This window comes from Schistocerca cancellata, chromosome 5, assembly GCF_023864275.1.
Source record: "Schistocerca cancellata isolate TAMUIC-IGC-003103 chromosome 5, iqSchCanc2.1, whole genome shotgun sequence".
In the NCBI taxonomy this organism is placed as follows: domain Eukaryota; kingdom Metazoa; phylum Arthropoda; class Insecta; order Orthoptera; family Acrididae; genus Schistocerca; species Schistocerca cancellata.
In genome coordinates this window covers 232,082,027-232,107,472 of record NC_064630.1, presented here as the reverse complement: position 1 = coordinate 232,107,472, position 25,446 = coordinate 232,082,027, and positions in this window count along the sequence as shown.

The following is a 25,446-nucleotide window of genomic DNA, read 5'->3' as shown; positions in this document are numbered from 1 at the left end:
GATCCCAGCTCAACTACCGTCTAACTGTGTACGGATAAACTATGCTTGTCTGAAAGACAGAAAGGAAGAACAGGTCGACGTTGCGGGTAGGGGAGAGGACACGGATGAGAATTAAGTCGGAATAATGGGAGAAATAAAGGAGAAAATAGGAGAAAAAGTGGAAGGAATAAAGAATATAAGGTGCGACCACCGCAACGAACTTCATAAATTACTAGTAGAACATGCGGAGGTCTTCATTCCCAAGACAGGTTCAATAAAGAACTTCCAATACGAATTCCGTGTCCGTCCGCACAACCAGATTCGTGTGACACCCTACCCAATCCCCTTGGCATATCGACAGAAAGTAGCAGCTGAAATTACGCGAATGCTGAGTGAGGGAATAATAGAACCTACGGCTTCAGCCTACAATAACCCGTTAAGAGTGGTCGAGAAGGCAGATGGTAGTATTCGTTTAGTCTTGGACTCGCGACAAATTAATACCATAATAGAACCCGAAACAGACAGACCGGAAGGATTAGAGGAACTCTTACAAAACTTCCATGGAATATCAATCTTCTCAACAGTTGATCTGAAATCGAGTTTCTGGCAGATCGAGCTCCATCCAAATTGCAGACAGTATACATACTTTTTAGCATTTGGAAGATGTTACCGGTTTCGTCGTCTACCATTTGGTTTGAACGTTTCGTCTGCCGCATTCATTCGGGGGCTGGACGGCATACTAAGCGATAATTTGAAACGTCATGTCACCAGCTATGTGGACGATTTGCTGATCGCAGAGAAATCTTGGGGAGAGCACAACCGAAACTCGGTGAACTCCTTGCGACATTCAAGGAATACGGAGTGACTATCAATATCGAAAAATCGAATTTTGGGACGTCCTCTGTCAAATTTCTAGGACATATCATCACGGGTGAGGGCATTGCTCCAAATCCCGAAAAGATCGAAGCGATTGAAAAGTTTCCCATTCCTACGACAAAGAAGCAGTTAAGGGGGTTCTTGGGGATCATAAATTTTTACAACCGCTTTAAACATGCCAAAACTCAGAGCAGTCCTAGGTTGCATCAACTTACAGGAAAGAAGATTCCTTGGGAATGGGATGAGGCGGCCGAATCCGAATGGAAAGCATTAAAATTCGCATTATTACAAGCACCCATCCTCTCACACCTTAATTGAGCAGAAGAGCTTTGCATAGTAACGGACAGTTCATTCTCAGGTCTGGGTGTCATGGTGTTCCAAGACTATGTACATGAAGGAAACAGGGTGTGGAAGACAATTGCGGTTGGTAGCAGAGTACTAGCCAAGAGTGAGAGGAATTACTCAGTAACCGAGTTAGAGGCGCTGGCTGTTGTATGGGCGTTTGAAAAATTCAGATACCTTCTGTTTGGTCGCAAGACGAGGGTCTACACAGACCACAAGGCACTCGAGTTCCTGATGACTGCATAACTTAATCACAGGCGGCTCATTAGGTGGGCATCATATCTGCAGCAGTACAACTTTTCGATAGAATATATCCCCGGCAGTCAGAACATTATTGCAGACGCCTTATCACGGTCACCGATCGGATTTGAGCACAACATGGAAGAAGATCTGGAGGAAAATCACGACTGCCTTTTCTATATGCAGAATGTAGCCTTTGAAAATTTTATTACCTGTAGTATGCAGGACATCAAGAAGGAACAAGAGAAGGATCCTGCCCTAGTGTTATTGAAACAGAAATGGATAGACAGAAGACACGCCACCATCAGGCAGTTCTACCTCTTGCGGAAAGGCATAATTTTCCACCGAAATTATGCCAATGACACTGAATGGGGGGTATGCATCCCTGAACACCTAATAAACAAAGTTATATGGCATACTCACCTCAGCTATGGACACTTCGGACCACGCAAGTGCAATCTCAAGCTAAGGACCATGTGTTACTTTCGAAACATGGGGCGTCGAATACGGAGGGTACTGTCGGTGTGTAAATACTGCCAAAATGCTAAGCACACCACTGTGAGCATGCAGGAACCATTGTACCCAATCGTACCGACCAAATTAAGACAAATAGCGGCAACAGATTTGATGGGGCCTTTGCCAAGAACAAGAAGAGGATATACTTACGTATTAGTGTTTGTTCAACTAATGTCCAAATACGTTACCTTTACGCCACTGAAGAGGGCGACAGGACGAACTGTATCACGAGCCCTAATCCGGGATTTCCTACCACAGGTTGGTCATGTGAGTAGAATTATTTCTGATAACGGGCCACAGTTTAAGTCAGAAACATGGAAGGAGACGTTGCGTGGATGTAAAATTGATCCCATTTTTATATCTTCACACCATCCGAGCTCGAATGCTGCAGAACGGGTTATTAAGGAACTCGGAAACTTGTGCCGGTTGTACTGTAACAAACAGCACACGACATGGGACGTTTTCCTTAAAGACTTCCAGGAGGTAATCAATGAGGCACCCCATGGGATAACAAAATTGGCACCCATTACAGTACTGAAAAACCGGATTCCTAAGGACTTGATAACAGAAGTCGTAAACTTCCCACCAAGGGCGCGAACGCAGCACCGAGCCATAGTGGATTTGGCTCTCAAGAGGATACGGGCTGCAGCAGAGGTCAGGAAGATTCGTGCCGACAGGGGAGCTCGTCTACGACACTTCCAAATTGGACAAAGGGTGCTCGTGAAGTCTTTCCGACTCTCTAACAAACAAAAAATGAAATATCAAAAATTCTATTCTGTTTACAATGGCCCGTACCGTATAAGGAGAGCAGCTCACCACAATGCTTATGAATTGGAGACGCTGAAAGGAAAGAAGTCCATAGGACTCCACCACATCTCTCACATAAAGGAGTTCGTGGATTAGTAGTAGTGTAAGTGGTGTACATAGTAGAATGGGCAAATACATGAACCTTGCTATAGTAGTAGTGTAAGTGGTGTACATAGTAGAATAGGCAAATATATGAACCTTTCTTCGGGGAACAATAATCGTTGCATTAATAGATTAAGATTGCTAAAGTATTAACACGCTGCGTTGTCTCGCATAAGAATTTACTGCTGCTATCCTTTTTTGTTTGTGTTCGCGACTTCCAATGTCGGTGGAGTACGAGACACTATCTTTCCATGAGCAATGTTTTAGTCCTTTCCTGTCTGGTGTCCATGTTGAGGGATAATGATGAGTGAGGAGATGTCGCACAAACGTGCGCATACAAGAACGTGCTCTTAGAAGCGTTCTGAGAAGTCGTGATACGCTCCATAGCGGCCACAACCAGTTCGTGAGACGTTCATACCAATGCTTGCAGGCACGCGTCAGTGCACTGCAAGATTCTGATATATTGCGTGATTTCGAGTATGAACGTGGGCAGTATAGTTTTTACAGTGATGCGCCAGCATTGTTGTCTTGCAAGTCGGGGTGAACCTGTGAGCGTTTGACTCCAATGGTGCCCTAGACGGTAGAAATGCGGGCATAAAGCCTACCATGCCAATGTGCTTGTTGGGGATTTAGCGTGCTGCTTGTGACTGTCACAGATGAATAACCAAGTATTGGATACTTGGAGATTCGTGACATACTGTGTAGCTGGTGTGTGGTGAGCGAAGGAATCCTCAACAGGAACCAGTCCTGGCTTGGTCATATTACATTGCCTCTGGAAAGGTGTGCTTGGATCGCGAATACCGCATAACATAGAAAAAGAAGTTTCAACTATAAATTTATTGTCTTGTATAGCCATGGCTAACCCAGTCTCTGGAGTTTCAGTGAGGCGTAGTGAGAACTCGGAGGCCATGTCGTACGGCGCGCACATCACTGTCGTCAATAGCGGCGAGCAGCGAGACATCTCAGCGTAACAGGAATTATGTAAGAGTGTTGTATAAGGTAAAGTAAATAAATAAATAAATAATTAAATAAATAAAATAAAATAAAAGAGAGAGAGAGAGAGAGAAAAGAGAGAGAGAGAGAGAGAGAAAAGAGAGAGAGAGAGAGAGAAAAGAGAGAGAGAGAGAGTACCATAAACTACGTTAAGTTAAACTTTAGGATTTAACATTAACTAGATCCTTAATATTGTGGTCGTTTTCTACCACAAGTGTTTGGCGCGCGCCTGTTGGGATGTTATTTTTCAGGTCACCAAACCACAGACCCGAGATGGAGGGACGACGAGCGAGCGAAAGTAGAATGGTTGCATGTTCTTTATAGCACAGTAAAACTTAGACCTGCATTACAACATAATTTAATTAAAAGACATAGAATGTAGATCGTTGGCAAATGGTAGTTAATTCTTGAGCATGTCTACAGTCGATCTATATAATTAATAGTAATATTAGTGCGGACCCACACATTTAGTTGTTCATCCAATACATAGCATCAGTTGTCACACACCATATACAATAGTGAAATCGGTCTCTACACAAATATCAAGATAAATTATTTCCATGTCTAGATTAGATACACCAAGATTTTGTTATAATGATAGCCATAGATTAATAACTATAAAGGTAAAATAAGAGTGTCTGAAATGACAGACCATCAATGTGTCGTTATGTAAATTTATTATAACATAGAAGGTCATGGGAAAAAGTTAGGCATAAGATTTTTGTCAGAATTGTGCAGATGATGGATATCGTGGTAATGCAGATGCCAGCCGGAGCAAAAACAAGAGGTATTCGGCTACCTGCAAGAAGGGGAGCGTCAGGGGACCACCTAACGAGATGGGCGCGGGAGCGTCCGGTCCTGCAGGCTGACAGTCACCGGGCCGTATACCTGAGGGATTAGGCGGGATCCTCGCCGGGCCACAAGCGAAAGTGAGGCTGGCTGTTGACACTGACATGCGACCCAAACGCGACAGCCAGCTAGCTCTCCAGACGCGGCAGCCGTTTGGAGGGATTCCCTGCGGCAGACCACGTTGTCGTGAGTACACGAAGAAGATCACATATGGTGTCAGAACCTGTGCCTCATGTGCCTCAGGACAGAAAGGGGCGCTATATACTCACCTGTTTGGGTTTTTACAACACACTAGCATTGGCCGATCTGCATACACCAAGCAGTATCGTGCCACAAACTCTAACAAATGAATTGTCTCATTTCTAACTTCTCCTCTCTATTAGAGAGCAGTTGTAGCAATCGTCGCTCCTAGTTCGATCCTGTCTGGATGACCTCACACACTTGTGGAGTCACTCCACGTGCCACCATCCCCCGTCGAACTTCGATATTGGGAAACGTAAATTACTGTCCAGGGAGAGAAGAGATATAGACTAGTGATGCATCCCAATTAGTAGGCCTCAGAAACATTTAATCGACATGAGGAGAGCCTATCACTATGTCTTCCTACCGTACTGCCGTTATCATATGCGTGGGTCTGACTGAAATCTCAACAGCGTACTGCAGATGCTCCAGCACTCCCTATTGCTGTTGCAACAACGTAGCAACAACACCCAACGTTTAGCCCTATGTGATGTCAGTACTGTGGCCCCATCCCAAAAGCCCCCCTCCAATGCTCAAGACATGGAACCATGTGCATCAATGCATATGACTCAACATACCAACCCCCTCAGAGAAACTAACGAATGTGTGAAGTGCTTCGAATATTTCTAACAAAGTGATTTAGTGCCTCATTCTCAGCACAGTCGTGAACATTGTGCAAGCACAACTTGACACCCCATGAACCTTGTTTTTTTTTCTTAAATTTCTTTCTCTAGTGTTGTTTTTGTAAGGTATGTTATACCTTGTATGTATTTGTGAATTTGCACTGTAATTCTCATGTAAGTGATAGAGTAGGGCGCACAAATTACTGTATTGTTCTCTACACCATGCTTTTTTAATTCTGAATTTTTGTTGTGTGTATGCAAACAGTGTGCCTGAAGTCCCCATAAACTGAAGCAGATACCACCACTGTCATTGTGAATGGACCATCAGTTCAGGGAACATTTTGTAAAGGTTATTCTTGCTGCAGGGAGACAGAATGAATCGGAGGTTGTAATTAGATTCTGAAAGCTCACAAAGAGATTGTTAACTTAAATAATATCATGTGTGAGTGAGTTCAGGTTAGTTTAATGATTCAGATTGTTGTAACATCTTGGGCATTTAATTGCGGAGCACTCCAACTCTGATTGTAAAGAATAAACTGCTCCATATTTGGCTCACATGCCCGGGCCATATTTAGAGCGTGAATGTCTGTGTGAATCGGTGTTTGGAAGGGGCTCCCTGGGTATGGATATGTAATGAGAGTGTTAGAGTTCCATATTAAGAAGGTGAAGTTGGCTACATCATAAATAATCCTCCCTCTATGAGCTGCATTTCTCAGTTGCAGTGATTTTCTTTATAGAGTGCGGCATGTGCAGTCAGTTTGCAAGATTGTTCTTGGGCGATGACTCACTACCTTGCTCCTAACTGAGCCTGTAAGTAGGCTGTTTATGTTTTCTTTATGTAAGTAGGCTGTTTAGGTTCTTATATTGGTAACGCCGCCGCCACGTAGCGCTCTCTGTACGAAAATCACTGGCTGTGCTGTGTGCAGTATGTGGCTAGTTTGCATTGTTGTCTGCCATTGTAGCGTTGGGCAGCGGCAGCGGGATGTGAGCAGCGCGTAGCGTTGCACAGTTGGAGGTGAGCCGCCAGCAGTGGTGGATGTGAGGAGAGAGATGTCGGAAGTTTTGAAATTGAACTGCTATATATATTATGATTATTAAGGTAAATACAGTGTTTGTTCTCTATTAAAATCTTTCATTTGCTAACTATCCCTATCAGTAGTTAGTGCCTTCAGTAGTTTGAATCTTTTATTTAGCTGGCAGTAGTGGCGCTCGCCGTATTGTAGTAGTTCGAGTAACGGAGATTTTTGTGAGGTAAGTTATTTGTGAAAGGTATAGTTTAATGTTACTCAGGGCTATTCTTGTGAAGGGATCTTTGATAGTCAGATTGTGTTGCGCTAAATAATATTGTGTGTCAGTATAAGCACAGTCTTGTATAATTTTTCTAAGGGGACGTTTCATATGGCGATCCTGCCAGGATACCTCACTGGAATCTTCTGATTTTTTCTTGTAGTTTGTGTATTTAGTGTAGCTTTTGTTTATTGCTAGCGCGTAATTGTAGAGAGAATCTCCTTTGTAGTTGCAGTCTTTCATTGTTGTACTGTAAAACAGTTGTGGCATGCATGTAGATTTGCACCAAGTATTTCGCAGCTACGCTTGCAATTAACTAGATATTAAGTTCAGTGCTATGTTAATGTGTTCTCTTATTTTTGCACTTCAAATTGTGCTTTTCTGTGTTATCGTGTGAAATATTGTGACAATAATGGCGTGTGAAAAACGTAACACTAGGCTCCAAAGCAAACTGAAAAATAATAGTGACGACGAGCGTAGCTTATCAGCACCACTGTGTAGTGAATTAACAGACATTCGAAGTAGTAATTTGGTAACTGTGCATAAGGAAATGGAGCGGGTAGCAAACAATGGCGTAGGCAGTGAAACAATTAGTGAACAGGGAAGCATTATCGATCGATCGGTCGGCAACAGCTCGCCTCAGGAATCCGAAATGACAGAACACAATACTACAAATACTATAGACTTAGGTTTTGGGTCCTCACCGTTTTCTCAAATGAGTCAAGACACATTTTCTGCTTGTCAAAAAGTGAATGCTGTCGGTGAAAACGCACTGCCAAAAAGCGTAGAGGAACAGATTCCAGACACTAATGCATTGTTATTACAATTAATACAACAAATGGGACAAACACAGCAAAAGCTTCAAAAGTTAGACACAATGGAACAAAATCTTCAAAAGTTAGACACAATGGAACAACACCAGAGACAAACACAGCAACAGTTACACACAATGGAAAAAATCAGAGACAAACACAGCAAAAGCTTCAAAAGTTAGACTCATTGGAACAAACTCTCGAACAAACACGTGAAAATTTAACTGCTGAGTTACATAACATTGAATCGAAATGTCAAAAAGTCTGTAATGACGTAAAAACACAAATTTGTGAGCATTTCCAACCTATTTTTTCGCCTCATGAAAATGCATTACAGAATCACGAAGCAGCCATAAAAGAACTGCACGCTATTGTTCATGGAACAGCCACAAAATAATAACACAGGGCATTTCGGAAGTTATGAAAGAAATTGGCATTGTGCACCGAATTTTGAGATGGAACCGCCGACACGACGTAACAATGACCGATATGCTACTCGCCGACACGATGACTTTGACTGTAAGCTGTTCATTACTACACGTAAATTCAAAACGTTTAAGAATTCTGCCAACGATATTCATCCACAAGCGTGGCTCCATCAATTCTCTCATTGTTTTCCTCCCAACTGGTCATTGGAGCACAGGTTAGAATTTATGTGTGGCTACTTAGAGAATGAACCAGCTGTAAGCATGCTATCGGTCATTCACGATTGCCACAGTGAAGGAGAATTTTACGATGCCTTCCTCTCAGCATATTGGTCTCAAGCCACACAAGACCGAGTAAAACATAGCATCATGATGATGAAACACTTTGAACAATCTGAATTTTCCAGTCTTGTCAAATATTTTGAAGACATGTTGCACAAGAATCAGTACCTGTCAAACCCATACAGCCCCTCAGAACTCATCCGCATTTGTTTAATCAAATTACCTGAACATTTACGGCATATTATTTTGGCAGGACATTGCAAAGACGACATTGATGCTTTTCAGGGACTCTTACAAGAATTAGAAATTGACACAGACAGTCGCGGGATGCGAAAACAAGAAAACAATCACTACAGGTCACATCCGTCACAATTCCGTGACGCCAGAAACAATAAATGGCCACGACAAACCTATTCTTACAACGTAAATCGTGACCAAAACAGACACCACCCATATGACAACCACTGGCAGAGTAATAGTTACAGGGAAAGATCACCTTTCCGAGGTAATGACTATCACAGAGACAATCTGAGAAACAGACAATATGGGAACAGAAATAATTATTATCAAGGGAGACAGAATAACTTTAGACGCAACGGTCCAGCACGCAGTTACGACTCAGGGAGAAATTCTTCACCACGTGACAGACAAGAAAGAAACTATGTAAACTACCGACAAAACGACAGACGTGAATTTCATCAGAACTGGCGGGTTTCTAACAGAGCTGGGCCCTCTGGACAACGTGAATTTGTAGAAGTTAGGTCTCCAAATCCCAATAACGACGCGCGCCAACAAAGAGACAATAGGCAATGACTCACACCGCTGGCAGCCACAAGACGTACTTATGAAACTGACGACGCAGCTCCCGTAGCTAGTAATTACGTAAAAATGGAAGACATTAGGGACATCTTACTCCAGGAACACGACGTAAAACATAACAACATTGCATATCCTGTGATTCACATTACTGCAAATGACGTAAAATTTACGGCAGTACTTGACTCTGGCAGTCCCATTTCAGTAATTAGTGAAACAGCTTTTAGCAAATGCAACAAATCGAACGATTGCCCCACACTTCCGTTACGTAAGATTAAATTACAAGGTGCAATCTTTGGAAAAAGTGTACATGTACGCCAACAAACCCATTTAGAATTCTTTTGCCAAAGCCACAGCTTCTCTATGAACTTTCTTATTGTTCCATTATTGTCGACGGAAATTATACTGGGAGTAGACTTTTTGAATGAATACAAAGCAGTCTTAAGCTTTCACGATGCTGAAATAAGTTTAGAGAAAGAAGGTAAGTCAACAGCCTTGAAATTTGAAGACTGGCTCTTAAACCATGATGAGGAAATTAATCGGCTTTACGTTCTGTTAGACAACAGTTCGGAATTTTCTACGGAACTAGACACTAACAATCACTCTGCAAGTACTGACAGGGATGATATCGACTGCATATTTGAAATTAATGAGTTAATTCAGAATAAAATTCAAACAATTGAGAATTGTAATGACACTGATAGGCAGGACCTTTTTGAGATTTTACAAGCACATTCCACAGTTTTTACTCACAAAACAGGAACAATCAAGGGATTTCAATACCAATTTCGTGTTCGTGAGCATACTAAATTTTGTGTTAGACCATACGTAATTGCAGCACATTACAGGGACCGTGTTAGAACAGAAATACAATCTATGCTTGACGAGGGCATTATTGAGCCTGCAGTAAGCTCATACAACAATCCGTTACATGTTGTTGAGAAGAAAAATGGATCGATCAGGCTTGTCTTAGATTCGAGACAAATCAATACTATCATTATTCCTGAAACAGACAGGCCGCAGACGATGGAAGAACTTCTTCAAAATTTTAATGGTGTAAAAGTGTTGTCTTCCGTTGATCTCAGATCCAGCTTTTATCAGATCGAACTTCATCCAGAATGTAGAAAATACACAGCTTTCCTTTGTTTCGGCGTTTGTTATCAGTTTCGGAAACTTCCTTTTGGTTTGAACATTTCTTCAGCAGCATTCATTCGCGGGTTAAATTCCATATTACCTGAGTTCTTAAAACGTCACATCACCTTATATGTGGACGATATTCTAATAGCAGAAGCTTCATGGGAACAACATAACCGCATCCTCAACAGTTTGTTACGTATTTTTGCAGAATCTGGAATTATAGTTAACTTGGAAAAGTCTGAATTCGGTAGGACAAAGGTGAAGTTTTTGGGACATATTATTTCTTCTGAAGGCATTCAGCCGGATCCTGAAAAGTTAGAAGCAATCAGAGCCATTCCAGTTCCATCCACAAAAAGACAAGTCCGCAGTTTTCTAGGTCTCGTAAATTTTTACCGTCGTTTTCTGAATATGCAAATTCTAGTTACACCAAAACTTTGTTCTCTCACTGGAAAAAATACTATTTGGAACTGGGACGAACAAGCACAATTGGAATTCAATTCTTTGAAAGAAGCGTTACTTCACGCGCCAATACTAGCTCATCCAGATCTGTCACAAGATTTCTGCCTTAGCACGGATTCTTCTAAAGTCGGTCTTGGTGCCCACAAATTTCAAGAAGCCATAGAAAATGACACTACTGTTCAGAAAACCATTGCTTTTGCTAGCCGAGTGCTAACAAAATCTGAAAAAAATTATTCCGTTACTGAATTAGAAGCGTTAGCGATCGTTTGGGCATTTAACAAATTCCGTTTCTTTCTTTCTGGCAAGCACGTAAAAGTATACAGTGATCATCGTGCATTACAATTTCTTATGTCTTCAAAATTAAATCATGACAGGTTAAAACGTTGGGCATTGTTTCTGCAAGAATTCCGCTTCACAATAGTCTACATTCCCGGCAAGGAGAACATTGTGGCGGACGCGCTGTCACGCGCACCGGCTGGGCTTGAGAAAAGTAACACAGAAGGCAACCTTGAGAAAAATTTCAGCATTCTTTACATTCAGAAAGTCGCTTTTGAAAACTTCATCACCACATCTTTAAAGGACATTGCTCATGAACAAGATAAAGATCCGATTTGGAAAGACATCAAAAGTAAATGGCATGAAGAGACACACACTCAGATTCGGCATTATTACCTGGTTAGAAACAACATACTCTTCAAACGCTGCACTGTTGATGACAAGCTATGGGTACTTTGCATTCCAGATGATTTTGTTAATAAGCTCATTTGGTACATTCATCTCAGCTACGCACATTTTGGTCCACAAAAATTTTATATTCTTCGAATGACTTGTTATTTTAACAATATGGAAAAGCGAATTCGAAGAGTCTTGTCTATTTGTAAACTTTGTCAAAAGGCGAAACCATCTACTATCTCACATCGTGCTCCGTTGTTTCCTATTATTCCTTCTAAATTAAAAGAATTTGCTGCTGTTGATCTCTTGGGACCCCTTGTCAGAACATCGAATGGATTTTCGTACGTTCTAGTCGCTGTTGAACTTACTTCAAAATTTGTTTCTTTCACTCCATTACGTAAAGCCACTGGACGGTCTGTATCCAACGCCTTTGTTAAAAATTTCTTACGTGAAGTTGGCCACGTTGCTAAAGTCATATCAGATAACGGACCGCAATTCAGATCTGCTGTTTGGTCACGCATACTTCGGAATCATAAAATCAAACCTGTTTTTATTTCATTGTATTCACCACATTGTAACCCATCTGAACGGATTATGAAAGAAATCAATAGGCTTTGCAGACTTTATTGTCACAGAAATCATCAACATTGGGACAGATATTTACACTTATTTCAAAATGTGCTGAATGAAATGCCTCATGATTCCACTGCTTTACCACCTACTCTTGTACTAAAGAATGAAGAACCACCGAACAGAATCAGAGAGCTTGTACCTTTCCCGAATACACGTAAACATAGACACAAAGACTTAATTGATTTGGCTCTTAAAAATATAAAATCTGCAGCAGACAAAAGGAGAAAACTACACGGTAAAGCAAATGCAAAGAAATTATATATTGGTCAGAATGTTCTCATTAAAGCTCATTCATTGTCACATAAGAAGAAACACTTGAGTCACAAATTCTTTCTAGTTTACAATGGACCTTACAGAATCCGACGTATACCACATGATAATTGCGTTGAAGTTGAAACTCTGCGTACTAGGAAGAGTAAAGGTTTACACCACATTTCACATGTAAAACCATTTATTGACAGATAATCTGCTTTTTAACTTAGTCTTTGCAATTTTCACTTCACGCTACTTGTACAATTTGTCACACTGAGAAACTGTTACCATGCAACAATGTTTAAAGTTAAATATCCAGTCAAGAACCAAGAGCACTTATTCAATCAGAAATTACGAATGCACTGTTATGGCGAACAGATGACACAGTGGTTGGTTTGTGTGACAGCTACACGATTTTATCACGACGCTACTAATGAGTGACAATTTACAATGCTGCTTTTGCGGTGTTTCTGTTTTATATCTGCACAGTTTTTCTGTATTATTCTGGAAAGTAAAACAAGTTTTAGTAGTAACTTTTGTGGTATAGCTACAATGAGACAGCCTCTTTCGTAGCACAACAATACGTTACAGCACAGTACGTTCTTCACCACGACAATAAGCGTAATAACTAAGATATGTATATGCAAAGCATTTCACTTTTGTTTATCATGAGGTAAGTACATTGTCTTCTGCAGAACTTAGCTTTCGGAGGAAAATAACTACGACACTTCCACAGAGATTATCTTACAACAAGATGCACATTTAGCGCTACAGGACACCCATTTCAGTGATTAATTTTGCACTTGAAACATTTATTTTTAAAGATTTTTGAATTACAAAGAAAGTTTTCAGTGATACATTTCATTCCATTGCTGTAATCTGTAACACCTGAGGGTATAATTACATTAATCCTCAGGGGGGTACACGCCTACATTGTGTATCATGTGTTTGGCAAGCACAAGGAGCCCTAGCTAAAATGGTATTTGCTTATACAATTTAACACATCGGTACCATATTTCTCTAACACACAAATTACACAGCTATCTGATCATTTAACTGAGAGATAAACATGTTTTTTACTACGTCAGTGACACATGTTTACGTAATTACACCGTTGGGTAACTTCACACTTATGAAATTGTATTTTGTCTGTACTGTGTGAACTCTTCATATTTTTTCGGAACCATTGTGATACTATGAGAGCTTTGAATGATGTATTTGGTATGAGATCATGATTTTTAAAGTACGTTTGAGGCAGATGACACTATTGAAATGAGCAGAGAATATTTTTTATGGTTTGAAATTATTGCAGAAAGCTACGACTTTTTTGAGATTTGACTGAGGTGTTATGATGTTATTTTTATGACGACGATGTGTATTATGCTGTTGAGGTATGTTTATGTCAATAAGATGATGCTACCATATATGAGGAATGTGATTACGTGTTTATATGTATATGAATAATGAATAGAAGTTAGGGACTCTTGACTTGTGAAAAAGGATGTTGGAAACAAAGAATCGTACTTTAAGAGTTATGAAATGTGTGTGTAAATGCGTGAATGTATCACAATGCCGGCGAAAATTTTTTTGGACACTGTTATATTCATAGGATTTTGTTTCTACACATTTGTGACGTAAATTTTCGACCTGTGACATTTTCATATGAGACTGTCACTGTAGCGGAAACTGGTGTCGTTAATATTTCCGTAAGAAAGTTAAGTGACCACCTGCACATAATGCGTCGTGGACACACAGCTGTGTCAAACACCTGGAGAACAAGCCATTAGGGTGTGCCTTTCCGGAAGCACAGGTAGAAAAAAACGAAAAAAGGCAGGCCTTTATCCTCGCCATTGACATTCCTTTAGAGAAAATATTGCAAATGCGACACCCTCATTACTTCCATTAACCTTGCTATTGACATTCCTTTGTAGAAAGCATCGCAAATATTACACGCTCATTACCTGAAAACATATGATTACTCGTACTTTGTGCTAATTACTGAAATGCTTATGAATTGATGGGCAATAGTCGTACATCTGCACACCTGATTATGACAAGTGTCTTTCTACGAGAGTTGAGAGCTACTGACTTACGAAATGCCACATGACTACTGAATGATATTTTTATGCTTTGGTTTGCGTAATTGCTTATTTCATTTGATATCTGGTTTCCAGCTGTGTTGCAGCATTGCTTTTATAAAATAAAATGCATTTCCTAATCTGAACACTTTCTGTCAACAGATATATTAAATAATTATTTTATGATCCACATTCTTTAAAAAAGGAGCACTTGGAAAGGAAAGAACAATAAGAAGGAACTAGTAACAGTAACACATAATTTTCTTTTCAAGTACATGGTAATATTTCTTTTTACAATAAGTTGTTGTGCTGCACCACTTTAATTACATAGACATTAAGATGTGAATATACATTTCCCTTATCTGCATTGTTATTTTTACTGTAATATTTTTTCTGCTTGAGCTATGTCATGTTTAGATATAAGTTATTTCTGCTGCTGTTTGCCAGGCATAGTGTTACTGAATTTCACTTTGTATTACTCTGTTAAGCTAGTTTTACTACTGATTTATTTTTAGTTGTTGCACATTGGCTCATATTAGTTGTAATTTATGCTGCTTGCTTTGCCATTTCTATTTTTTGCATTGCTGTTTGTATTAATTTGTTATGTGCTGCTGCATTGCCTCGTCCCTTAGTTTAGCATCTGAGCTCAGTAGATTTAAGTTAGCTTAAGAGGGTTAGACTATATAAGAAACTGACTATGAAGAATAGGCAAAGAATGCATTGCGAAGTTATATGAAAAAGATTTGGGCCAAAATGAGTATTGTACAATCAGAAATAATTATTTTGAAAGAAATATGAATAGAATACAGGAAGGAGGTATAGATAGGACATTTTGGGAATAATGATGAATGAAGGGAGATCTCCATGCAAAATACTGCAGTAAAACAAACCCTGTCCTTTCCTTTGGTGTCATCCCTCTATATGTTTGTGTACCCTTGTGTATTTGTTTTTTACTGTCTTTATGTGTTTAGCCGATGAGAGCTATGTTGTAGAATTTTTCTAATACTTTGTTATTTACTTTGTAAAGATGTTGAGACATTATTTATACTGTTTTGTTGCTCATATGTGAAGGTGATGTTTCAAAAGTTATTCTGATCTTTTATGTATCTACTTATCTCATAATTCCTGTAACATTGATGTATATGTTTATTTCTATTCTGTTGTAAAGCCTGTACTACAAATGTTATCTGTATTGTTATGTTCTTTAATGATGTATTTTGTACCTTTGTAATTGTATTCTCATGTTATAAAATGGTAATTGACACCAGTTCATCATATTAGTAACTTGTAAGTTATATTTCACTGCACACATTTCCGTTGGTCATAGTATATGGACAATATGTGAGAAGTAGGGACTGTTAGTGTTTGCACGTGTGTTAATAATTCAGCAAGGGACTGGATAACAGCATTGCTGGTTCTAAGGACACTTCAAAAAACTTTGTGAGTGCACAAGTGGTGGTTATGGACTTGCTATATTAACTGCAAGACTCTTCACTGGTGATTGTGCACCCGCCCAGTCACAACAGATGGCTGCTGGTCATCTCTACCAGGACTACAGTGGGCCTGTCCACACTTTCTACGAGGACTGCCATGGGTCTGCACCTCTGGTGGCCCACCAATACCGTCACCTCTATCAGGACTACAGTGGGCCTGTCCACAATTTCTACGAGGACTGCAGTGGGTCTACACCTCTGGTGGCCCACCAATACCACAATCTCTACAAGGACTACAGTAGGTCTACTCTGTGATGACCTACCTACCAATCTTCTTCAAAACGTCGAATGACTCTGCTGTGGGTTTGCTCTGTTGTGGCCCATTACCTGTCAGCATGTCAAGAGTCAGCACTGTCTTTCCGTCGGAAGGACAACACTACTTCTTCAAGACTGCATGAAAATCTACTACTTCTGTGTGCAATTTCTTTTACTAATGAGAAACTGTAATTACTATTATGATGAATGTTCAGGACTATCTTTATGGACTGTGAGAAAATTTTAGCTTTTGACCAACATTGTATTAATAAGTGTGTGCATTTGATATCTTTCTTACTGTAATTATGAAAAAATTTTTCAAATCTGTATTGGCCACTGGCCAAAAAAATTTGTAAAATTTTTTTGTGGGGAGCATGGGGTCTATGTAAGTAGGCTGTTTATGTTTTCTTTATGTAAGTAGGCTGTTTAGGTTCTTATATTGGTAACGCCGCCGCCACGTAGCGCTCTCTGTACGAAAATCACTGGCTGTGCTGTGTGCAGTATGTGGCTAGTTTGCATTGTTGTCTGCCATTGTAGCGTTGGGCAGCGCAGCGGGATGTGAACAGCGCGTAGCGTTGCACAGTTGGAGGTGAGCCGCCAGCAGTGGCGGATGTGGGGAGAGAGATGGCGGAAGTTTTGAAATTGAACTGCTATATATATTATGATTATTAAGGTAAATACAATGTTTGTTCTCTATTAAAATCTTTCATTTGCTAACTATCCCTATCAGTAGTTAGTGCCTTCAGTAGTTTGAATCTTTTATTTAGCTGGCAGTAGTGGCGCTCGCCGTATTGCAGTAGTTCGAGTAACGGAGATTATTGTGAGGTAAGTTATTTGTGAAAGGTATAGTTTAATGTTACTCAGGGCCATTCTTGTGCAGGGATCTTTGATAGTCAGATTGCGTTGCGCTAAATAATATTGTGTGTCAGTATAAGCACAGTCTTGTATAATTTTTCTAAGGGGACGTTTCAAGCCAACCGCTCACCAATTACAATCTAAAATGGCGTAGGGGCTATGAGAGGTGGGATGAGCCCCCTCTCAAATTTCTATCTTACGATTTTCCTCTCTAATTGCATAGGGTGAAAAGTTTCTATTCGTTCACACGCGGACTTCCCACGCAGCGTCTCTAATCACCCGGGTGGTGCAGTGACAGGCGGGCTCGGCTGATTTTGAAAGGGTAAGCCGACGGGTGTGAGGGAGTTGAGTGAATGCTTTCCACACACCGACATTGTACAATAGCGGCAGACACGCTCGCGGGGGCCTGAAGTAGCAGCTGGGCTAGAGGTTCCGTTACTTCACAGAAACTTAGCGAAAACACTTTCTGGCGGGCTACCAGCGAGGCGTGGGAATGACTTGTGTACCCAGGCAGTTGTGGCGGGCAAATTCCCGCGCTTTCTGCAAAATCGTAACTGTGATTGGCTTGCTCAGGGCATAGCTCCGTGACGTAACAAAATCAGCGCAGAAATTGGCGCCAAGAATCTCCATTGGTGAAATGGTAGTGCTCCGGCAATAGAGTGGAATTTTCCGCCAATTTTTCGAGTTGCTGATTGGAACGGTTAACCACGGCCACTGTCGTGGGGGCGGGAATGTTCTGTGTTCGGTTTGTACGGGTGCTCTTGTGGGCTAGTCGGCTCTCGCCTCTTGGTCGGAGTAGGTTACAAGAATGAGCTCTCGCTGCTCTGGTCACCCTGATTCCGTTGGCTGTCTAATATACTTTTATTTAATTGTAACTGCTTGACGAAGTTGCTGAAGTTTCGACTTCAACGTAACTTTCCGAGTACAGTTGGCAATTGGGCGTTCTGCGTACAAGAGGCCTATGTTGTCTGTCTTGAGCAGTTTTGGCTAAAGTTGACTGTATCGGAGTTACTGTGTGACTTCGCTTGCTAAAATCAATCACTGTACCGTCAGTGATCGTGTGGCGAGCATTCTTCTTCTCCCTCAGAGGCGCATTTGTATTGCTAGGAAGTCTTTAGTCTGGAACAACCAGACCAGGACAATTTGTTTCAGGCTATACTCGCGACATTATCATCACCACGACGAGACGTCGAAGCAACCAGCCATCGCTTCCAGTACGCCAGATCGTGTCCTTGCAGCTAAGAAGACAGCTTGGTAATGTACGTCCGCAACACCGGCAAAGCAGGCATTTTTGTTAGGCGATAATCAGAGCTCAGCAGAGCGCGCCTGTTCGTCTTTTCTAACTTTATTCTATCTTGGGTGTTCATTGTCTGAGTTCTCACTAATGTAGCAGCAATTAATGTTGGGTTAGCTGTGTGTCTCTCTTAAGATTTGAGTTGCAAGGAATTGGCTCCACATACCACTTCGTCATAAACGTCACAATCTAGTTTAGGGACAACTTCACCTTCACAGCGTTCATTTGAGTATCCAATTTGAGCCAATTTGATGTATTGCAAATGTTTCATGTGTTTTTGTTTATTATTTTGTGTTTAGTCTTAATAAATCATATTGTTATTTTGGACAGAAACTTCATTCTGTTAATCGGTAGAGCAACCCTATCATTTCTCACTACGTTAATGAAACCTTCCTTTATTTAACTTATTTATCAAATTAAATTATTTTCTACTCCACTTGCAGAGTTTGTTACAGTGAGTTCGCGTACCTTTTTTTCCATGTGCAACAGCAAAAGTTGGAGTTAGAATAGGGGGGCCTTAGAGCGTCATTTAGATATGTAGATTCTAGAAGAAATTAGTGTTAAATACACTGCTACCCCGGGCACCTCGCAAGTTCATGACAAGACAACACACCTAACTAATATAATCACTTTCCCTAATACTTATGTTGTGCGCGTGATTCACATCTTTCCGAGCACAAACACGAAATAATAGGGGGAGCACTTTCTGTGGAGTCCGTCGTCGAGGGAAGAGGGGGAGGGGATTCGCCGTCCCACCTGTCAGTGGGCATGAATGTTTATGTACGAGACCAGACTCTCCTGTCACATGCGGTCCTCTCCACGACAAACCTTGTGTGCTCTCTCTTGGCTGGCAGCGTGTCAGGTAATGCCATCGTTGCCGCAATTCGATGAATGACCAGTGGCGGGTTCCGGCGCAAGTGGTGTGGCAGTAATTAGCTCTTTTGCGTGCTCCAGCTACCAGCAGAGAAACTTGCTGTCATCAGACAGCCGTAAGGTGATTAGGTGTTTCCACCTGCTCTAATGACGACGCATGTTGGTGGTCGAACTAAGGCCTGGACCTCCTTGTATCTCGGAGCATAATTAATGACAGGGTTCTATGCAAGAGTGGCACTAAACAGCTCTTCTGCGTGCCCCCTCGGCAATAAAGAAACAAGTCAACTGCCGACTAGCAATGGCCCCACCCTCTCGGTGCACCGAGTCTGCTGCAGTAACAAATTGTTCTTCAGCGCATTCTCTTCCGTTGAAATCGCAAGAGGCCGCCTCGTGCAGAATCACTGACGGCGACGTTTTTGATAGGTGTCTGGTGCAGGTCAGGTGCACCTAACGGTGTCGTCGACGCCTCAGTAGGCCACGCTCGGCCGACTCTGTGTGTGACGACACCCGGCGTCTACTACTACGTCTGGCGCAGGACAGCGAAAGTGCGTCCAGGTAGCGAGGTCCACTGCTCTCTGCAGAGGAAGGGTCGGCCGCAAGTCTCTTTGTTCAGGGCGGCCACCGTTTTAATCGGCTCACGCGGACACACTTATGGCCGCAGGACTCTGCGTTCACGTGAACAGGTAACTACCGCATTCCAGTGGCGTCAAGACAGCGTCGTTGGCGTTGGCTCTCTGCCTGCAGCCTCGCCATGACATACACTGTGTGGTCAAAAGTATCCGAACATCTAGCGGAAAATGACTTACAAGTTCGTGGCGCCCTCCATCCGTAATGCTGGAATTCAGTATGGTGATAGCCCTCCCTTACCTTTGATGACAGCTTCCACTCACGCAGGCATACGTTCAATCAGGTGCTGGAAAGTTTCTTGAGGAATGGCAGCCCATCCTTCATGGAGTGCTGCACTGAAGACAGGTATCGATGTCGGTCGGTGAGGCATGGCAAGAAGTCGGCGTTCCAAAACATCCCAAAGGTGCTCTAGAGGATTGAGGTCAGGGCTCTGTGCAGGCCAGTCCATTACAGGGATGTTATTGTCGTGTAACCACTCCGCCACAGGCTGTGTATTATGAACAGTTGCTCGATCGTTTTGAAAGACGCAGTCGCAATCTGCTCTTCATCAGTGGGGTGCAAGAAGGTGCTTAAAACATCAATAGAGGCCCGTGCAGTGATAGTGCCACGCAAAACAACAACTGCTGCAAGCCCCCTCCATGAAAAACACGACCACACCATAACACCACCGCTTCCGAATTTTACTGTTGGCACTACACACGCAGCCAGACGACGCTCACCGGTCACTTACCATACCCACGCCATGCCTAACTGTCATAGTACTTGCAGTGGATCCTGACGCAGTTTGGAATTCCTGTATGACGATCTGGATAGTTCGCCTGCACGCTTTCATGCTTTACGTGTCCCTTCACTTTTCCACTTCACTATCACATCGGAAACAGTGGACCTAGGGGTGTTTAGGAGTGTCGAAATCTCGCGTACAGACGTGTAACACAAGTGACACCCAATCACCTGACCACATTAGAAGTCCGTGAGTTCCGCGGAGCGCCCCATTCTGCTCTCTCACCATGTCTAATGACTACTGAGCTCGTTGATATGGAATACCAGGCAGTAGGTGGCAGTACAATGCACCTAATATGAAAAAATATGTATTTCTTTTTTTTTTGGGGGGGGGCGATACTTTTGTACACATAGTGTATCAGATCTTGACTTACATAAATTTGTCACCAAATAGATCGTACAAAATAAAATGAAATCAGTACTTATGATGGCAAAAAGCGAGAGAAAAGAACTTAACTAAGCATATGAACCAATGAAACAATATGACGAATTGCCTGGAACTTTGCAATTGGGCATTAAAATTGATCTAGTGTAAGCACCATGATGCGATGTAAAAATATAATGTTCTCAGTAGCTTCATTGTTAGTTCACTTACTAGAAATGTTTTAACGTAACTCAGAAACATGTGCACTTCGTTATAACGTTCAGACAAAAACTAATAGTGCAGGATTCATCAGTCTAAGAGATAACAAAGAACTCTGTCCTCAAGTGGTGAACTGAAGTAACGAAACAGAAATGGCAAACTAAAAGCGACGCTTTTGTCGCGAATTTCATCGTATGTGTAAATCACAATGCCTCCCAGAAACACATCGAAGCGAATGTTAGTCATTTTAACTAACACCCGGGTTTCCCATTCTGAAGAACAGTAACATATTTAAATTCAGTTATTTATCTTCGCCACTGATATTTTATTATAAATATACTACAAAAAGATGTTTGTATGGTTACGAAAATAAATGATTTTGAAAATATGCAACTTCACAAGCTTCTTATAAAAATGAAGTTTGTAAATTTATGTTATACAAAAGGGATTTGTTATAACTGACGATACAACAATTTCAAGAAAAAAATAAAAACCACATTGTGTTTTGTACTTTATCATGACATTTTTTAAGATAACTAATTGTCGTAGCACCGCTTTTTAACACAGAAATATGTAAAGTTTATTATTACCAACTCGACCAACACAGAGTTTTTTCATCATATTAATGCATACGAAGTCATGATAAAAACTGAAACTTTATGACGGAAAATTGGCACAAACGTTACTGAAAATAAATTTGCATCGCAAGTCTCTGTAATCTCAACAGGTTACCGTAGACCTTGGTTTTTTACATCACCTAAAGCTAAGTGTGGTGTTTGGACCTAGTATGTAATTGATTTTTGCACTCTGTCTTTCGTTTGTTCTTTTCGTCTGAGTGATTCTTTAACTGTCTGTTATGTTTGGAGTCATAATTCACATTCCGACTCTTCACTAGTTCAGCTGCTTGAATTACGTCTTGATTGAAATTTGGTATTTTAGTCAAACTCACATTGGTAGATATGCAAAAATACACAATCCAAAGCGTTCATTACTGCACCTGGCGAATACCATCACAAAACGGGTAAATAGCTACATAGTCCTATTTGGATTTACAGCGTATTATTAGTTATAAAATCTCGATATTTACTATTTCAGTTTCAGATATTATTCCTTTGTCGCAATCAGTTCAAAATTTAGTGCTCACATTAATGTTTGTCGCCTGCACTTTGTTCATATGTATACTGACGGCTCTCGACGTCAGACAGCCTTCTGCATTAGCATGTGTATTTCTTTTCCCCAAGCTGAAATATTCCAGATTTTTTTTTTGCCTCCGTATTGTTCTTTCTTTACAGCGGAAGTGATAGCGATTCGACACACTCTCAGATTTGGTCATCATGAGGGGCTCCAGAACCTGCTGACACAGGCAGAGCAAAAAACGTTAACTGAAAACTCAAATAGAAGCAGTAAAATTTATATTCAAATACTGGAAATTATATGAGAATGATAACTAAATTACCCAAGAGGAATGAAAATCTATTTTGTGTGGTTCCCAGCTCATGTAAGACAGGTTTACAATGACAAGGCAGCTAGTGTCCTTGGCCCTGCAATGAACGTTAGTGTTCCATCCTCCAAGTTATGAAGGATACAGATATTGGTCGAAGAGAAACGGGAAGAAGTTTGACGCAATTGGGGACCGTCCCATGCTTAGGCTGCCATTAACACGGTGTTTTTAGGAGTGGCGCCATGACACGGAAGCATGGACTGTTGATGAATGGTGTCACATTGTGTTTAGCGATGAATCATTGTTCAGCTCTACCCTGAATGATCATTATATGTGAGTATTCCAGAACGGTCGCGACGTGGGACAGGTACCATTCTTCCAATGTCATGGAGAGGCTCAGCGGTGGCTCTTCTGACGTCAAGATGTGGAGAGAAGTCGAGCGTGACTTCACCTCACGACTGGTCGTGATCGAGTGTGACTTCACATCACGACTGGTAGTGAGTGAGTAAATTCTGATGGCACAACGGTACGTCAGGGACATGCAGCCTCCTCATATGGTACTCCTAATGCGACGGTATCGTGCATCATTCTTCCACAAGAGTACGCTGATCCACATAGTAAGACTAAAGAAAAATCAGGATATGCTGCAGGACTGTTCACCTAGAAAACTCGAATGATAATGTACAATAAGTGGAAGATATCCGAAATTCTCAGGAAAGCAGGTGTAACCTACAGGGAGAGACGGGTAACATACGAAGTGTACAAGAACCAAGTGAGGAAAATAAGAATAGAAAAGCAAGACCGAAGTTCTCGGACGAGAAAGGGTAACATATAAGGACGTAGCTTTCTGCTCCTACTTTTCAGTGTACAACACAGCAAAGAAGTAATGACAGAGAAAAAAAGGAAGTTCCGGAGTTAGATTAACATTAATTTTGAAAGATTATTATCATATGTAGGATTCGCTGGTTATATAATTCTCAGTGAAAGTGAGGAAGAACTGCAGGAATTTTTGAATGGAACGAACAGCCTAATGAGTAGACTCCTTGGCCCAAGAGGAAACCGAAGAAAGTCAGTGTAACCAAGAGTAACAGAAACGAGATTAGTGGTAAACTTAACGTCAGAACTGCTGATCTTAAAGAAGACTAAGTGAAGGAATTCTCCACCTTTCAAAGCACATCAAAACATGATGGAGATAGAAAGGACGACGTAAAAAGCATATTAGCGTGTCCTAAGACTGCTTTCTACTAGTATAAAACATGGGCCTTAATTTGAGAAAGAAATTTCTGACACCCAAACGACCAGTTGTCACACATTTAGATCGGTACTACACGTTATATATATTGATAGAGTATCAACGAAATCTCCGATTTAGTTAGTATTATGTGATGTCATCTAGCAGAACGGACGCAAACGTTAATAAGAAGTAACACCAGAACGACGGAGCATAGTAAAAGTAGAACTGTGAGTAAGTAATATGTACTACTTGTGTGGGGAAGATGTTAGAACGTTGGATTGTCGAATCAAGGGTGCTGGTTTCATACTCCAATTGCGACAACGTTTTTGCAGTGTTATGCGTGAATGTGTTACACCGGACAACATGTTTAGGACATGTAAAAGGGCGGTTTGGAGTTTACAGCAGTGTTCTCTTTGCAGTCTGATTTCGCTGCGTTTGTTTGAAAGTAGTAAACTTATGGAGTAAATTTGTAGTTCCACAGAATATAAGATTAGTGTATAAAAAGAAAGAAAACAATTGCTTCACAAATGCGCGATTAATAATAATAATAATAATAATAATAATAATAATAATAATAATAATATAATAATAACAGCAATGACGATAGTAATAATAATAGCGGTTGACAAATGGAGCTTGTGTTTGCTGGAACTATGTGAATTGTGAGTTTTTCATCTGATAGTTTTGTACGTACAGGTCACGAAGAACACTAGATTATTATTATTATTAATAATACTGCTGTACGTGTGACACAATTGTTTATTCTACTGTTTCGATTGTTTATGTTTATGTTTATTGTCTAGCAAGAAAATTAGGATTGTGTCAGTATATTCGCATTGTGAAGGGACAGATCAAGATAAGATGGATAGTTTTTATGAGGCACTCAGTGATGTAGTTGTTAGAGTAAAGGACAAGGACAGTGTTCTGCTCATGGGTGATTTTAACGCCAGGATTGGAAATCGAACAGAAGGGTATGAAAAGGTTATGGGTAAATTTGGAGAGGATATGGAGGCCAACAGGAACGGGAAACAACTCTTGGATTTCTGTACCAGTATGGGCTTAGTAATCACAAACTCCTTTTTTAAACATTAGAACATTCACCGGTATACTTGGGAAGGCAGGGGAACCAGATCTGTCATTGACTATATAATAACAGATCAGGAATTCAGGAAGGCTGTGAGGGACACACGTGTATTCAGGGGATTCTTTGATGACACTGATCATTATTTAATCTGCAGTGAAATTGGGATTGTGAGGCCGAAAGTGCAGGAGGTCAGGTCCATATGTAGGAGGATAAGAGTGGAGAAATTTCAGGATAAGGAAATCAGGCACAAGTACATAACAGCGATCTCAGAATGGTACCAGTTAGTTGAATGTAGTCAATTACAGTCATTGGAAAAGGAATGGACAAAGTACAGGGACACAGTACTAGAAGTGGCTAAAGAATGTCTTGGAACAGTAGTGTGTAAAAGTAGGATGAAGCAAACAGCTTGGTGGAATGATATAGTCAAGGCAGCCTGTAAAAGGAAAAAGAAGGCGTATCAAAAATGGCTACATACCAGAACCCAGGTAGACAGAGAAAGTTATGTTG